General features: G+C 41.9%; 1 protein-coding gene across 5 annotated transcripts in view; it reads left to right on the top strand.

The window, feature by feature from the left end:
* Window positions 1-13,739: 13,739 nt before the first annotated feature.
* The window catches only part of TIAM2 (TIAM Rac1 associated GEF 2), a 145,588-nt gene continuing 144,849 nt past the window's right edge, over window positions 13,740-14,478 (top strand). For 4 of the 5 annotated variants that reach the window (XM_039358225.1, XM_039358224.1, XM_039358227.1 and 1 more), the window contains exon 1: window positions 13,740-14,343. The gene's annotated coding sequence lies outside the window, so the exon portion shown is untranslated. The remainder of the gene's footprint in view (window positions 14,344-14,478) is intronic. The other variant, XM_039358226.1, reaches the window with a different exon arrangement.

Genomic DNA, 14,478 nt, shown 5'->3' on the forward strand with positions numbered 1-14,478 from the left:
TTACAAATATTTATATGCCGCACAATCCCAAAGGACTCAGGGCGGTGTACAAAGTTAAAAACAGTCGTAAAACAATAAAATAATCCAGTCATACCGCGAGTCCGATCATATCCCGCCCCCCCGGGGACATCAGCCCCAGGCCTGCCGGAACAGGAGAGTTTTAACGGCTTTCTTAAAGGCCGGCAGGGTGGGAGTAGTTCGAACCTCGGGGGGAAGTTGATTTCACCAGGTCGGAGCCACCACAGAAAAGGCCCTTCCCCGAGGGCCCGCCAGCCGACATTGCCAACGGGACCTGAAGAAGGCCCAATCTATGGGACCTCACCGGTCTCTGGGAGCTGTGCGGCAGAATGTGGTCCTGTAAGTAACCTGGCCCTATGCCATGAAGGGCTTTGAAGGTGATAACCAACACCTTGAATTGCGTCCGGAGACCCACAGGAAGCCAGTGCAGCTCGCGGAGGATAGGTGACATGTGGGCGTACCTTGGCGTGCCCACAATCGCTCTTGCGGCTGCGTTCTGAACCAACTGCAGCCTCCGAACGCCCTTCAAGGGTAGCCCCATGTAGAGCGCGTTACAGTAATCCAGTCTTGAGGTGACAAGGGCATGAGTGACTGTGAGTAAAGCCTCCCAAATAAGGCCGCAACTGGTGCACTAGGTGAACCTGTGCAAAGGTCCCCCTGGCCACAGCCGATAGATGTTGTTCCAAATTTAGCTGTGAGTCCAGGAGGACACCCAAGTTGCGTGCCTGCACTGAGGGAGGTAAATTTGCCCCCCCCCCCAGGACTAAAGATGGACCATCCAGTTGGCCTTTGGGAGGCAAGACCCAGAGCCACTCTGTCTTGTCAGGGTTGAGTCTAAGCCTGTTCACCCCCATCCAGACCCTCACATCTTCCAGGCACCCGCACATCACGTCGACTGCTTCACTGAAAGGACACAGGGGGAGATATACAATTGGGTATCATCCGCGTACTGATGATACCTCACCCCGTGTCGCCGAATGATCTCACCCAACGGTTTCATGTAGATGTTAAAAAGGAGGGGGGACAGGACCGAGCCCTGAGGCACCCCATAATCGAGGCGCCTAGAGGTCGATCTCTGTCCGCCCGCCAGCACCGACTGCGACCTGTCAGAGAGGTAGGAGGAGAACCACCGCAATACGGTGCCGCCCACCCCCACCTCTCCGAGACGACTCAGAAGGATACCATGGTCGATGGTATCGAAAGCCGCTGAGAGGTCAAGAAGCACCAGGATAGAGGAATAACCCCTATCCCGGGCTCGCCAGAGGTCATCGGTCAGTGCAACCAAAGCAGTCTCAGTGCTGTAGCCGGGCCTGAAACCAGATTGAAAAGGGTCCAGATAATTGGTTTCATCCAAGGATCGCAAGAGTTGAGACGCCACCATCTTCTCTACAACCTTCCCCACAAAGGGGAGGTTGGAGACGGGACTAAAGTTCTTCAAAACAGCTGGGTCCAGGGAAGGCTTCTTGAGGAGGGGCCTCACCACCGCTTCCTTTAAAGGTTGCGGGAAAGACCCCTCCATCAAGGAGGCGTTGATTATCGCCTGGAGCCAGCCTCGTGTCACCTCCCTACTGGCAGAACCAGCCAGGAGGGGCACGGGTCCAATAAACAGGTGGCGGCATTCATTGCCCTCACGGCCTTGTCCACTTCATCAGGGGTCACAGGCTCAAACTCGCTCCAGATAACATGACTAAGACCAGCCCCTGGCAACTCGGCTGGTACTGTCCAGTCGGAGTCCAGGTCTCTCTGAATCTGAGCGATTTTATCTGACTGGGATTAGTGGAACTGAATGAGGAAATCACATTCAAGTTGATTCACAGCCTCAGAAGCTCACTTGCAATCTAACCTAGGATTAATATTGTTAGCAAAAATAAGAGTAGGATGGCAAGTATACTGTCTTTAGCTTCTGAAAGATGGATATAAATATAATCCATTGATAAATAAACTGTAGGATGATGCTGAGAGACCTTGACTTTTTAGTGCATTCTGTGTTACTTTCTGAATAAAAATATATAGCAAATGTATAGCAATTGTTCCTTTCATGCATTTGAGCAAGTATATTTTCAAGTATACTGACATATTGCAGTAAATAAAAAGCCTTGTATGCATTAAGAGTTCACACACAAATTGAAGGACAAGATATGGCATCTAAATTTTGTCCTTCAGAAAAAAATTTACAGAGATCTTGGAAGAATTGTGGCAGAAGGGTTAGAGTTGCTGCAGATAATGGCCTCCCATTCAATGTTGCAATAGCACTGATGTAATATGCAGAGCTGCCTGTGGCATTATTATTTGTCACACCACAGCACTGGGGAAAGTACTGACAGCAATTAGCCGAAAAGAGAGACTCTCCTCTCTTCCAGAGTGTCCTAAGGACCAAGTTAGGAATAATAGCGTGGTACAGCTTTGGAAGCATCTGGATGACAGGTGACAGGAAGAGAGAGTGGGAATTAATCCTTACTAGGCCCTAGCTAAAAGCCCACCTGTAGGGTCCAATATGCTTCATTGGAAAGAAAGTCACCTCAGGAACAAATGGAGTCTTCTCTCCTGATGCAACTAGCAGCTGAATGGGTAATCTGTTAACTTTCTGTTCCCATAATATTAGACTGCTATTTATTTTTTTAAGTCTCTTCAGTTGCTCCTACAATTACAGAGAACTGCTCTAGACAATACAAGAATATATGTGTGGATAAAAAAGATACCTATAGCTAGTCCTCGACTTACAACAATTTCTTTTAATGACTGCTGAAAGTTACAATGGTACTGAAAAAAAGTGGCTTATGACCATTTTTCACATTTATGACCGTTGCAGCATCCCCATGGTCACAGGATCAAAGTTCAGATGCTTGGCATATTTATGATGGTTGCAGAGTCCCAGGGTCATGTGATCATCTTTTGTGACCTTCTGACAAGCAAAGTCAATGAGGAAACTAGATTCACTTAACAATTGTGTTACTAACTTAACAACTGCAGTGATTCACTTAACAACTATGGCAAGAAAGGTCATAAAATAGGGCAAAACTCACTTAACAACTGTCTTACTTAGCAACAGAAATTTTGGGCTCAATTGTGATCGTAAGTCGAGGACTACTTGACAATTGAGAAATTAAATTTGACCCACATATCAGCTTAAAGTTGTGTGGCTAAAGATGATGATATTGTCTCAAAGCATTTACCAATGGGCCAGTTTGATTCACTCTTTTCTTATCCTTCACTCTGAAAGATACTTTTGGATTTTTAAAAAAACATTTCAAAGTTTCAACATTTCTACCCATCCTTGTTAGCCTGAAGTTCTGTTTTATTAAATTATACTAGGGTATCTTAAAGTGACCTTCAACCTTTTCCTGTCCTTGTGCTTGTACAGTACTACATTTCTGATCTAATACAAATTTATATTATCAGTGACTTACATGTTTAAGGGCTACTAATGAGATGGTGGCTAAGTGGAAATAATCCTGTGAGAAAAGAAAACACAGTAATGAGATTTTGTTCAAAGAACCACACTGGAGTTTCCACAAGCCTGTCAACACCAGTTCCAGGAGAGCAGCTGCAGCAGGAGTGGAGTTGCTGGATACATGTCTTGTTTGTAAGCTTCCTGGAGACATTTATTGGTCATTATGGAAATACTAGAAAAGAAGAACGATTGATTTTATGTAATTCCTAATAAGTGCATTTATGATGAAAGCCAGTTTGCTGTAGTGATGAAGGCATCAGGCTAGAAACTGGGAAACTGTGAGTTCTAGTTCTGCCTGAGGCACAATGCCAGCTGGGTGAATTTAGGCCAGTGGTTCTCAACCTGTGGGTCGGGACCTCATTTGGGGTCGAACGATCATTTCACGGGGGTCGCCAAACAATGCAGTCTGCCATTTTCCCCCTCCCTTTTCCTTAGCTGTGCTACTCCCTTTTATTCTATTGGCTTTCGAAAGCCAATAGGAATTGTCCAGGCTGTCTCTGCCCTGCTGAGCCCGCCAAAAGTCCCATTCTGCAAATGGTGCTGCACCAGTTGAGTAGTCCTCGACTTACGACCAGTTGAGCAGTCCTCAACTTACGACCAGTTGGGGGTCGCGGCATTAAAAAGGTTGAGAACCACTGATTTAGGGCCCCCCTCTCTCTCTCCCTCCCTTCCTCCCTCCCTCACATTGACTCAAAGGCACAAAATAATAATATTTAGGATTGCAATCTAAGCAGGCTTTCATTTAATTAATTAATTAATTAATTAACATTTGACATACCATCAAACAAATATTGGATGAAAGTTTTTGTTTGTTTTATTTATTCCAGGTCTGACGTTATGGGTGAAACATAGATCACCCTAAAATAATAGATAGCAAGATAATCACCAAATTAATATTTGATATACTGTACATAAACTGTCTGAAATAATTAAAAATGAGAACTTCCACACCCTAATAATCCATATTTTAATTTTTATTCTTTTCTGTGTGTTCAAGTCTGACTTGACTCTTGGTAACAGTCTGGAAAAGCATATGCGGTTTCCTAAGCAGCATTTTTTGAAAGTGGTTTGTTCTGTCCTCTTTCTAGATTTGAGAAAGACTGACTGTCCCATATTCATCCAGTTGGCTTCATGCCTATAACCCATAGTCTTCCTGTTTTGGACCCAGTACCTTTAACCGATACATCAAAATGGTGCTTGTCAGTCAATGTACTGCACCTTTAACAGACAATGGAGACATTAAGTGAATGGTTTGTAGTTCAAACCAGAAAAGGAGGGGTGAACTTGTATTTCAAAGATAGATATAAAAGGTTCACAAATGGTTAATTAGAAGCAGTTCTCATTTCCCTCTTTAAAATGGGTTGTAAAAATGTGCAGACAAGTATGTGTGAAATTGCACACACCCCCATGTGCTGACACATCCATTTGCTCATACAGTTTACTTAGATATGTGATGGTTTTTCAAAGCAATACATTAAACTACTAATGCATCCCTTGATATATGTTTTTTGTTGTCCACGTATCTTGTTCTTGCCCCTGAAATATTTAAATACTGCTTTCTTGGTATTTCATGCTGGGGATTTGGATCATTTTTAATGAAATCATGTGTACGAGAAAAAAAGAAAAGCATTTAAACTTCTTTGCCAGGAAATAAGATGTATCTTTGAAAGAGGTGTGTTGCAATGAGCGAACACATTTGTATGGCCTGGATCTTTCCCTCCCCCCCCCCCTTTGTTTAAAACTTTTCGAATCAGAAAGTTTTCTCATGAATACAAATCTATTTGCACTTTATTGAAGATCATATGTTACAGTTGGTTCCAATTTACACAACACATTAAATTGAAGAGAAGCAAATCTTCTATTGGGCTGCAATTCCATTAGCCTCAATAAATCTGGGCTGTTGAAAGAAATTTGGGAAGCTGAAATCCAAAACACATGGAGGGCACCATGGGGTCTGCCATAACCTTGATCTGAGATAATTTGAAGCAAGCATTGGGCTTGCAGGTAGCTGAGGGTGGGATTTGGGGATTTTTACTCTGCTGACAGTCAATTTCTGTTAGCTGCACTAGCAGATTTGGAGGAGTTATAAATACTAATAATGTCTGATTTCAGCAAAACAGCTTTGGAAATCATAATTTGAACATTACATATTTGATATATTGGATTTATTGGATTTTTATTCAGGAGTTCTGACAAATGGTAGCTTATCAAAAAAAATCTTGACTAAATTAAATCCTTTTTTTTGCATGGTCAGCTTTTAAAATAGCTTCAGACTGCAGTGATCCACAATTCTATCCCTAAGAGTGTCCCATTTCTAGTCTGTGTAATTTATTGAAGAACCCTTCTGCAAAAAGCAACATCATTTTTTTGTAAGGAGACAGTTACTGAAAGAGACTGTAAAGTCCTTCATGTGCTGAGCTAAAATGCAAATTTGATGTCTTGACTTATTTTGTGTTATCTCTGCCCAAATCTTTCTGGCACATTCAAGCCTTCTTTTTCCTTTGTAAAATCTAAAAGATTTGAGTAGGCTTGGAAGTAAGTGCTACTGATAAACTGTCCTACGCAAAATGCAGGAAAATGGATGGGGAAACATATAGGGCAGCTACTGAAGCTCTTAGGGTAGTTATCTTTCCAGAATTACTTAATGAAGGAGAATTTATGAGGGATTTCTCTGACAAAATTCATCAATGATTTAGAAACAAATGAGCAAAGAATGCCAGAACTGTCTGACATTAGTGTATTCTCAATGCAGAATCACCCAAGAGGTTACATCCTCAAATTAGTATGCTAAAAGATGCCAGTGACAGATATAACTGATTCAAAGATGATCAAACAGAGATATGAAAGATTGAAATTCTAGATTCTAGAGATATCAGTGTCCAGGATAACTATCGATGTCCAGGATAATAACAAATATCGCTATTTATAAGAACTTCTAGTACTAAAGGATGAAATTAAATTAGCACTCTGATCATTATCAAGTCATAGGTCTACAGCTATTGATGGCATATCTACAGAAATATGTGAAGCAACAGAAGAGGAATCAGTAAAAGTTGTAACTATGCTAGAAATAGTAAGTATTTGTGTTTCTAGAATTTACACCATACATTAAATCAAAATGTGGTTTCTTTCTTTATGAATAAGCCTGTTGGTGACCTTGGGCAGTGTGGCTTGTAAACCATGATTAAGCTAATTATGGCTTAGCTTGCATAAGCCCCACTGGAAACTCTAGAGTTGCTGGAAGGTCATCAGATTTTTTTTTTTAATTTTCTCATTTGACTACACAAACCTGTAATAACCACCCTAACAGGGAGGAAAGTAACTTCAGTGTTCACATAAAAGCTATGCATTTGATAAAAAGGTTGAAGTCTGCCCAACCATTGCCCAAACTCTTTCAGCTAAGCAAATACTCTAATAACAATTTGGACAGATGCCACTTTGTAGGCAGTGTGCCTTCTCTGTAGTCTAAGTAAGTGCCAGTTGAATGAGAAACATTTCAGAAATGTGTTGGGGGGTGTGTGTGTCATTGTTACCCAGTATCTTCATTTTTCTATTTAAAAAATCTCTCTCAGCAAACAGGGCAGCAAGAAAGGCTGGGCGAAAAAGACATGATATCAGATAAACTATTTGCAATGTGGGACACCTCAAGGCAAGGGAATTCTCCCGATCCTCCCTTGGCTTATGCTTGTGCAGTTTCCCAGAAAGCAGTGCTCTTTGGGGCTGCCAAACTAAACCCGGCATTCAGGATTTAGTTCCAGGTTACATGGATCAGGAAGAACAGCTATAGTAGGGTTAGTTGTGAGAAATATTTGAATGTAAATGTAATTGAAAATTAGAGGAACAACTCTTATTTTTTTTAAATAAATAAATAAATAAATAGCTTCTTTAAAAAATAACCTACTTAAATAAGTACTTTGATTTGATTTGACACAAATATATTTGACCCCTATGAGCTCTTCTCTTCTAAGGCAGTGATGGCGAACCTTTTAGAGACCGAGTGCCCAAAAACTGGCCTTGCCCCACTCCACCTCCTGCCCCTCCCCCACTCCGCCCTCATCCCGCCTGCCTGCAGGGCCACTCACCGCCTCCAGGGCTCGCCACAGATTGCCCAGCAACGCCATGGCGGCCATGCCCTCTGCCCACGCCCTGCAGCATCAACTGTGCACACTGGGGCGTGAGGGCAGAGTCTTGTCTACTCTGTCTGGCTGCCATGTCCTTGGCTGCACTGCTCCGCGTGGGCCATGCTTGGGGGCAACTCTCCTCCAGGGGGGGCTGCTGGTGAGGAGGAAGTCATGGGGTAGGCAAGGCTGGGACAATGGCATGTGTGACCACAGAGAGAGAGGGCTTCAAGTGCTGCCTCTGGCACCCATGCCATAGGTTCGCCACCACTGTTCTAAGGTGTTCTGACTAGAACAGTAGCTGGGTTTACAAATTGTTCTGGTTTGTTGTCAGCCTTTTGAGGGAGGCCACGTCAGAAGCAGGCATGGCAGGAAAGCCAGGGATGATCTTTATATTTATAGGGAGAATAACAGAACCTTACAAGCTTGTCAGAATTTTTCTCTGCCCCATCTTATACAAACTTATTTTAAGTTTCTTTCTTGTACTTTCTTCTTCGTCAGGGCTGAGTAATCTTTTGTGAAAGTACTCCCTTCATGCTTTGCTCAATCCTTCCCCAATTCCCTAGGCCAGGTTTACATTCCTTTGCATTTATTTACCATGCCTTATTAAACAATCCAGAATGACCTGGCTGACAAATAGTTTATAAACTGCAGTTGGATTGGGTTCATATATTGAGGTAAAACCCCAAAGCATGACATTACGGCTCAGTATAGCAATTTTCATTAAACCATTTCAACCATCCAGTCTTTTCATATTGGTCCAATCCAACATGTTATTTGGCCTTTTTAAAACAGCTTCAAGATGGGATTGGTAATTGCCAGAATTAAATGTTGATCAATTTTGATAAATCCTAATTCTGTGTATTTTTTGAATTAGCGTCAGGAACTAAACCAAATCCAAAAATAAGTCACTTAATGGACTATGACATTGGCTTTGATCCAGTGAATTTTTACACTTTACTTGCCTAATTGTCCATGTATGCATTTAGAAATCTTTTTGCTGCTATTTTAATTTAGACCATAATACTTAAAACAGGGAAACTGCAAGTTTGATTATAAGCCATTGCACAAGAAATTTTGCATATTTACAGACAGATTAGATTTCTAATGTGCTATCAAGCTTGCAAAATATATAAACATAAAATATCCAGAATATAATCATTCAACAATTTAATCATAAAAATAATTATTCAATTAGATTCTCTTATAGAAGCTATGCAGATATATCTCCCTTTTTTCTAAATGTTCTTTTACTGGGAAGTTTTTTTATAGTATTATGTATAGGATATGAACCGGGAGATTCATGCTTGAGGGTACCCAGCTACAGTATAGGATCTTCTCATGCTACTCTAGCAACATGGGAAGAAATAATGGTACTAAAGTCAGTTTAGTAAACCATGTTTTGTGTGATATGCATACAGTGTGAGAATTAGGTCAATTGTCTTTTTTCACTAAAAATAAATTGTGGTTAGCAATTTAATATAGCAAGCAAGTCATTTCCTTTTTGGCCATGCTGAACAATCATTAATCTTGAAATGTTCTAGTATAAGGAATTCTGCCATTTTCTTTGTTTTGCTAGGGGACAAAAACTTGAGCTTCAACACTCTCACAGCAAATTTATTATCACACTTATTTGGCCATCCATCGCATGGAAAGTGTCTCTGGGCAGTGTACAACAATCCAATATAATAGTAAATAAAACAATCATTACCTAAAATCAAATTATAAGAAAATACCATACAGAAAGCTAGACAAGATATTTCTCCAACAAGAAAAGAACAGGAAATGACGAGGGCAAAGATCCCCAATAGGAGATATACAGCATCTTCTAAAATAATCCAATCCTTGGTATGTCAAAATAAAAGTGATTATAGTAAGTGATATATCACTCATAAGTTATCTAGATTCTAGATGACCCTAGAATGATGTAAGTCACCGGGGGGGGGGGAGAGAATTCTGCCTAACTCACCTCCAAATAAAACTAAATCCAATGCAATCCAGTGGATAAACCTTAAAATTAGTTTTGTCACAAAAATGTGAAACTAAGCAGACTATAGACAGATTAATAAGAAAGTATGAATTAAAAACTATATATAAGTATATGAGTATATATATGAGCAAGCTAGAATTCAGGAAAAAACAATAATGCAAGTCATATAGGATCCTAGGAAAATCACGTTAAAGGACAAAACTCAAATCAAACATGAAACTCATTCCTGTCCAGATGCACATGCCCATCTTCAGAGATAAAAATCAGAACTCTTTCCAGAAAAGGCTGCTGCTTGTAGTTCAGTGATTCACCACAGAGATCTACTCCCTTCTGATAAATATCCATGTATAATTGTAGAGAATAGCAACTTACAAAAAATTATTTACAAAAAGTAATCTTGTAAGACTATAGAACAGCAGTTTAGTGGCAAGAAAAAATGGCAGAGTAAAAGACGGGAAGCAGAATCTTATCCCGAATGATAGCCAGAGATATTTTTGATAAAAACTCAACTGAAATTTGATCTCATAGTGGTTACATTGAAGGCCAAGATATTCCAATGGAGAGACAGTCTTGCCCTCAACACCACACAGTGGCGGGAGTGGTTTAATGTACTATAAAAACATATATTAGGGATTATGTCATTGAGGAATGAATGCCACATTTAATCTAATCCTGCACTGGAGTTTGTTCTGGTAAACATTTCAGGATGCAGAACAAAATTGCTACATGGTTATTTTCAGATACTTTTACAACTCAAATATCCTTCATGATTCCATCTGGGTTCCTTTAACTTTGCCATTGTTTTGATGAAATTAGTGCACACTGGCTTAGTATAGCTGCCATCCTCATAGATTTGCTAGCTGGAAAGTAAATGCATAAATACTAACTTAAATATTTCCAAATGAGTCAACATGATACATTGCCTTTTCCCCTTGATTTCTATTTTTTTCTAGTAGTTTTATTTGTAGGGTTCATCTCCACGTAGGGCCTTTGGTGAGCAAATACAATAATGAACTCTGAGCTTGCAAGAATTGGACTAATTAACAACTACTGTAATTCCAATTTCAAGTGCTTATGCTGACTAATTGGGAATGGCAGCCACTTCAAATTTGGAAGGCACACAGTTTTTAGGTAAATGTGAACTCTTGATTAAAAGGATGCACTAGACAAGAGACTAAGGTAGATGTATATATTGCTAGGGCTAGAATATATAGACTAGTATTAATTTGAAAGTGGAGGTTGCTCCAAGCTTACTTGTCATGCATAATCACAAAAAAACCACAGCTGTGATTAAATAGCCCCTCAAGGCAGAGATAATGAGGCAGCATTATGTTTAGCCCGTTTAGAAGATTATGTTTAGCCATTGTTCAAAGTTAGAGCTGCACTGAAAAAAAAGTGACTTATGATCAGTCCTTATGATCAAAATTTGGGTGCTGGGCAACCGGTACGTATTTCAATAGTTGCAGTGTTCCATGATTCACATGATCACCATCTGTGATTTCCCAGATGGCTTGTGACAAGCAAAGCCAATGGGGGAAGCCAGCTTAGCTTAACAACCATGTGATTCACTTAATGATTAACAATTGTGGCCAAAAAGGTCATAAAATCAGACAAGAGTCATTTAACAACCACCTCACTTAGCAATAGAAACTCTGGTCCTAAGTATAATCTTAAATTGAGGATTACCTGCATTGACATTAGCTATGCATAATGTTTTATCTTGTTGTACTATTACAGCTAGTTTATAAAATGATTTGTGCTGAGAATCCATTTAGTGTTTTGACTTTCATTGTGTTGCACACTAATCCAGCGTTAAATAAGAATTCATATTTCACAGCTAAAATTTTTAGCATAGACGGATTATGCAACCTACTAAGCTAACATGGGGTTGGCTAATCTGTGGTTTACTGTGAATAAATTCAGCAAACTATTCAGCAAAGCATGATTAAATAAGCAGTGGATTATCTTTGTATCTAGCCTACAAAATCCTGCCTTCAGATATATAAGTTAGCAGACACTTCATGTTTGCAAAACAAGGTAAACTGCCAAGGTCCGTGACCATGCTATATCTTTCCTCCCTCCCCATAGTTATCTTGACCGTGATGACAATTTAAGTGGTTTGATTCGTTCACATAGCACAGTGTTTCTCAACCTTGACAATTTTAAGGCATGTGGACTTCAACTCCCAGAATTCCACAGCCAGCAATACTGGCTGTGGAATTCTGGGAGTTGAAGTCCACATGCCTTAAAATTGTCAAGGTTGAGAAACACTGACATAGCACAAGCTAACATGCAGGCTTGTTTTACCCAAAAATTGATTGGAGGGTGGGGGAAGATGCTAGATTTTTTGCTTTAGATGAAAATAAGCCTTAAGAGTTTTTGTTGTTGTTGTTAATTGCGAAGTCGTGTCCGACCCATCGCGACCCCATGGACAATGTTCCTCCAGGTCTTCCTGTCCTCTACCATCTTCTGGAGTCCATTTAAGTTCACACCTACTGCTTCAGTGACTCCATCCAGCCACCTCATTCTCTGTCGTCCCCTTCTTCTATTGCCCTCAATCTTTCCCAGCATTAGGCCCTTCTCCAGTGAGTCCTTCCTTCTCATTAGGTGGCCAAAGTATTTGAGTTTCAACTTCAGGATCTGGCCTTCTAAAGAGCAGTCGGGTTGATCTCTTCTAGGACTGACCGGTTTGAACGCCTTGCAGTCCAAGGGACTCGCAAGAGTCTTCTCCAGCACCATAGTTCAAAGGCCTCAATTCTTTGGCGCTCAGCCTTTCTTATGGTCCAACTTTCACAGCCATACATTGCAACTGGGAAAACCATGGCCTGACTATACGCACTTTTGTTGGCAGGATGATGTCTCTGCTTTTTAGTATGCTGTCTAGATTTGCCATAGCTTTCCTCCCCAGGAGCAAGCGTCTTTTAATTTCTTGGCTGCAGTCCCCACCTGAGGTGATCTTGGAGCCCAGGAAAATAAAATCTGTCACTACCCATTTCTTCCCCATCTATTTGCCAGGAATTGAGAGGGCCGGATGCCATGATTTTGGTTTTCTTAATGTTGAGTTTCAAGCCAACTTTTGCACTCTCCTTCTTCACTCACATCAAGAGGCTCTTTAGTTCCTCTTCACTTTCTGCCATTAGCGTGGTATCATCTGCATATCTTAGGTTGTTGATATTTCTCCCGGCAATCTTAATTCCAACTTTTGATTCATCTAGCCCTGCCTTTCTCATGATGTGCTCTGCATATAAGTTAAATAGGCAGGGCGACAGTATACAGCCTTGCCGGACTCCTTTTCCAATTTTGAACCAATCAGTGGTTCCGTGTCCAGTTCTCACTGTTGCTTCTTGACCCGCATATAGGTTTCTCAAGAGACAAATGAGATGGTCTGGTACTCCCATCTCTTTAAGAACTTGCCACAATTTGTTGTGATCCATACAATCAAAGGCTTTTGCATAGTCAATGAAGCAGAAGTAGATGTTTTTCTGGAACTCCCTAGCTTTCTCCATGATCCAGCGTATGTTGGCAATTTGATCTCTAGTTCCTCTGCCTCTTCGAAATCCTGCCTGTACTTCTGGTAGTTCTCGATCCACATACTGCTGGAGTCTAGCTTGTAGGATTTTAAGCATAACTTTACTAGCATGTGAAATGAGTGCAATGGTGCGATAGTTTGAACATTCTTTGGCATTGCCTTTCTTTGGAATTGGAATGTAAACTGACCTTTTCCAATCCTGTGGCCACTGTTGAATTTTCCAAATTTGCTAGAAAATTGAGTGTAGCACTTTTACTGCATCGTCTTTTAAGAGTTTTTACCATCAGTTAAAACTAAAGCTAGACTAAATCCTATATACATTTTTTTAACCATGGGAGAAAAGGAAGCTTGGTCACCCTAGTTATGATTTTTTTTCTGGAAGAAAAAGATGCTGGTGATTAAACTTGGAATCATCTGGAGGCAAAACAAGTATTTTCTGCACATGTTTTATTTTAGCTGGTCATTCACCGGCATAACTCTCATCTAGACCCTTTGCTCCTCGGCGTCTGCCCAGCTAGAAAGGCAGCCCCCAACCTGGCTGACCCAGCCCGGGCGGCCGACGCGGGAGCGGCTATCTCAACGCAGCCGCAATAAAGCACAAAGAAAGGAGCGTGGAGACCGGGGGCGGGGAAGGCCCACTCTCGCAAGCCCCCTTCCCCTCGCCTCGCGCCGCCCGCAAGACTGTGGGGAGTGGGAGGCGGCGAGGCGAAGTAGGAGCGCTTCAGAGGAGGAGGAGGCGCTGGCGGGTCGCTCTTGTTAGAAACGACCGCAGGAGAGCCGAGTCCGGGAGGAGTCAGTTCGAGCAAACTTCAGCTTGGGACCGCCTTCCCTCCCTCCCGCTCGGTTTATTTTGCAAGGAGCCGGCGCTCCTGGAGGCTTCGGTGCAACAACCTCGCTGCGGTGGGATTGGCTCAAACTGGTTGGGTTTGGGATTCTACCACCCTGGACGGGGCGTGTACGTGAGGGACTCTCGGGGCTGAGAACGCGCTGCCGTCGTCGTCGTCGTCTTCCTCTCCTTGGCCACGCGTAAAGTAAGCGGAGCGCCGGCCGGAGGAACGGCGAGCTGCCTCTTTGCCCTCGGGCGCGTGTGAGCCGCGGGTGGCCCCCTACGGGCGCGCGGACGGCGTGGCTGCCTGTAGTAGAAACTTTCGGGCATTGAAATCGAGGACTTAGGTAAAGGGCGAGTCTTTTAAAGCCCGTAAAGCGCGGCCGGTGCCCTTGTTGGGTCCAAGATAAGGTAAAGTTAAGCTCAGGGTTACCTGGCTGGGTTCGCCCAAATGGGTTTGGTTACTTTGGGACTCGTGTAAATCCAGTGAAGGTTTTCTTTCTCCTTAAAGCAGCGAGGTTGTTTCTCTGCGGCTAGAAATTCGGC

This window comes from Crotalus tigris, unplaced genomic scaffold (assembly GCF_016545835.1).
Source record: "Crotalus tigris isolate CLP2741 ecotype Arizona unplaced genomic scaffold, ASM1654583v1 scf7180000019007.31208882:3723066, whole genome shotgun sequence".
Taxonomy (NCBI): domain Eukaryota; kingdom Metazoa; phylum Chordata; class Lepidosauria; order Squamata; family Viperidae; genus Crotalus; species Crotalus tigris.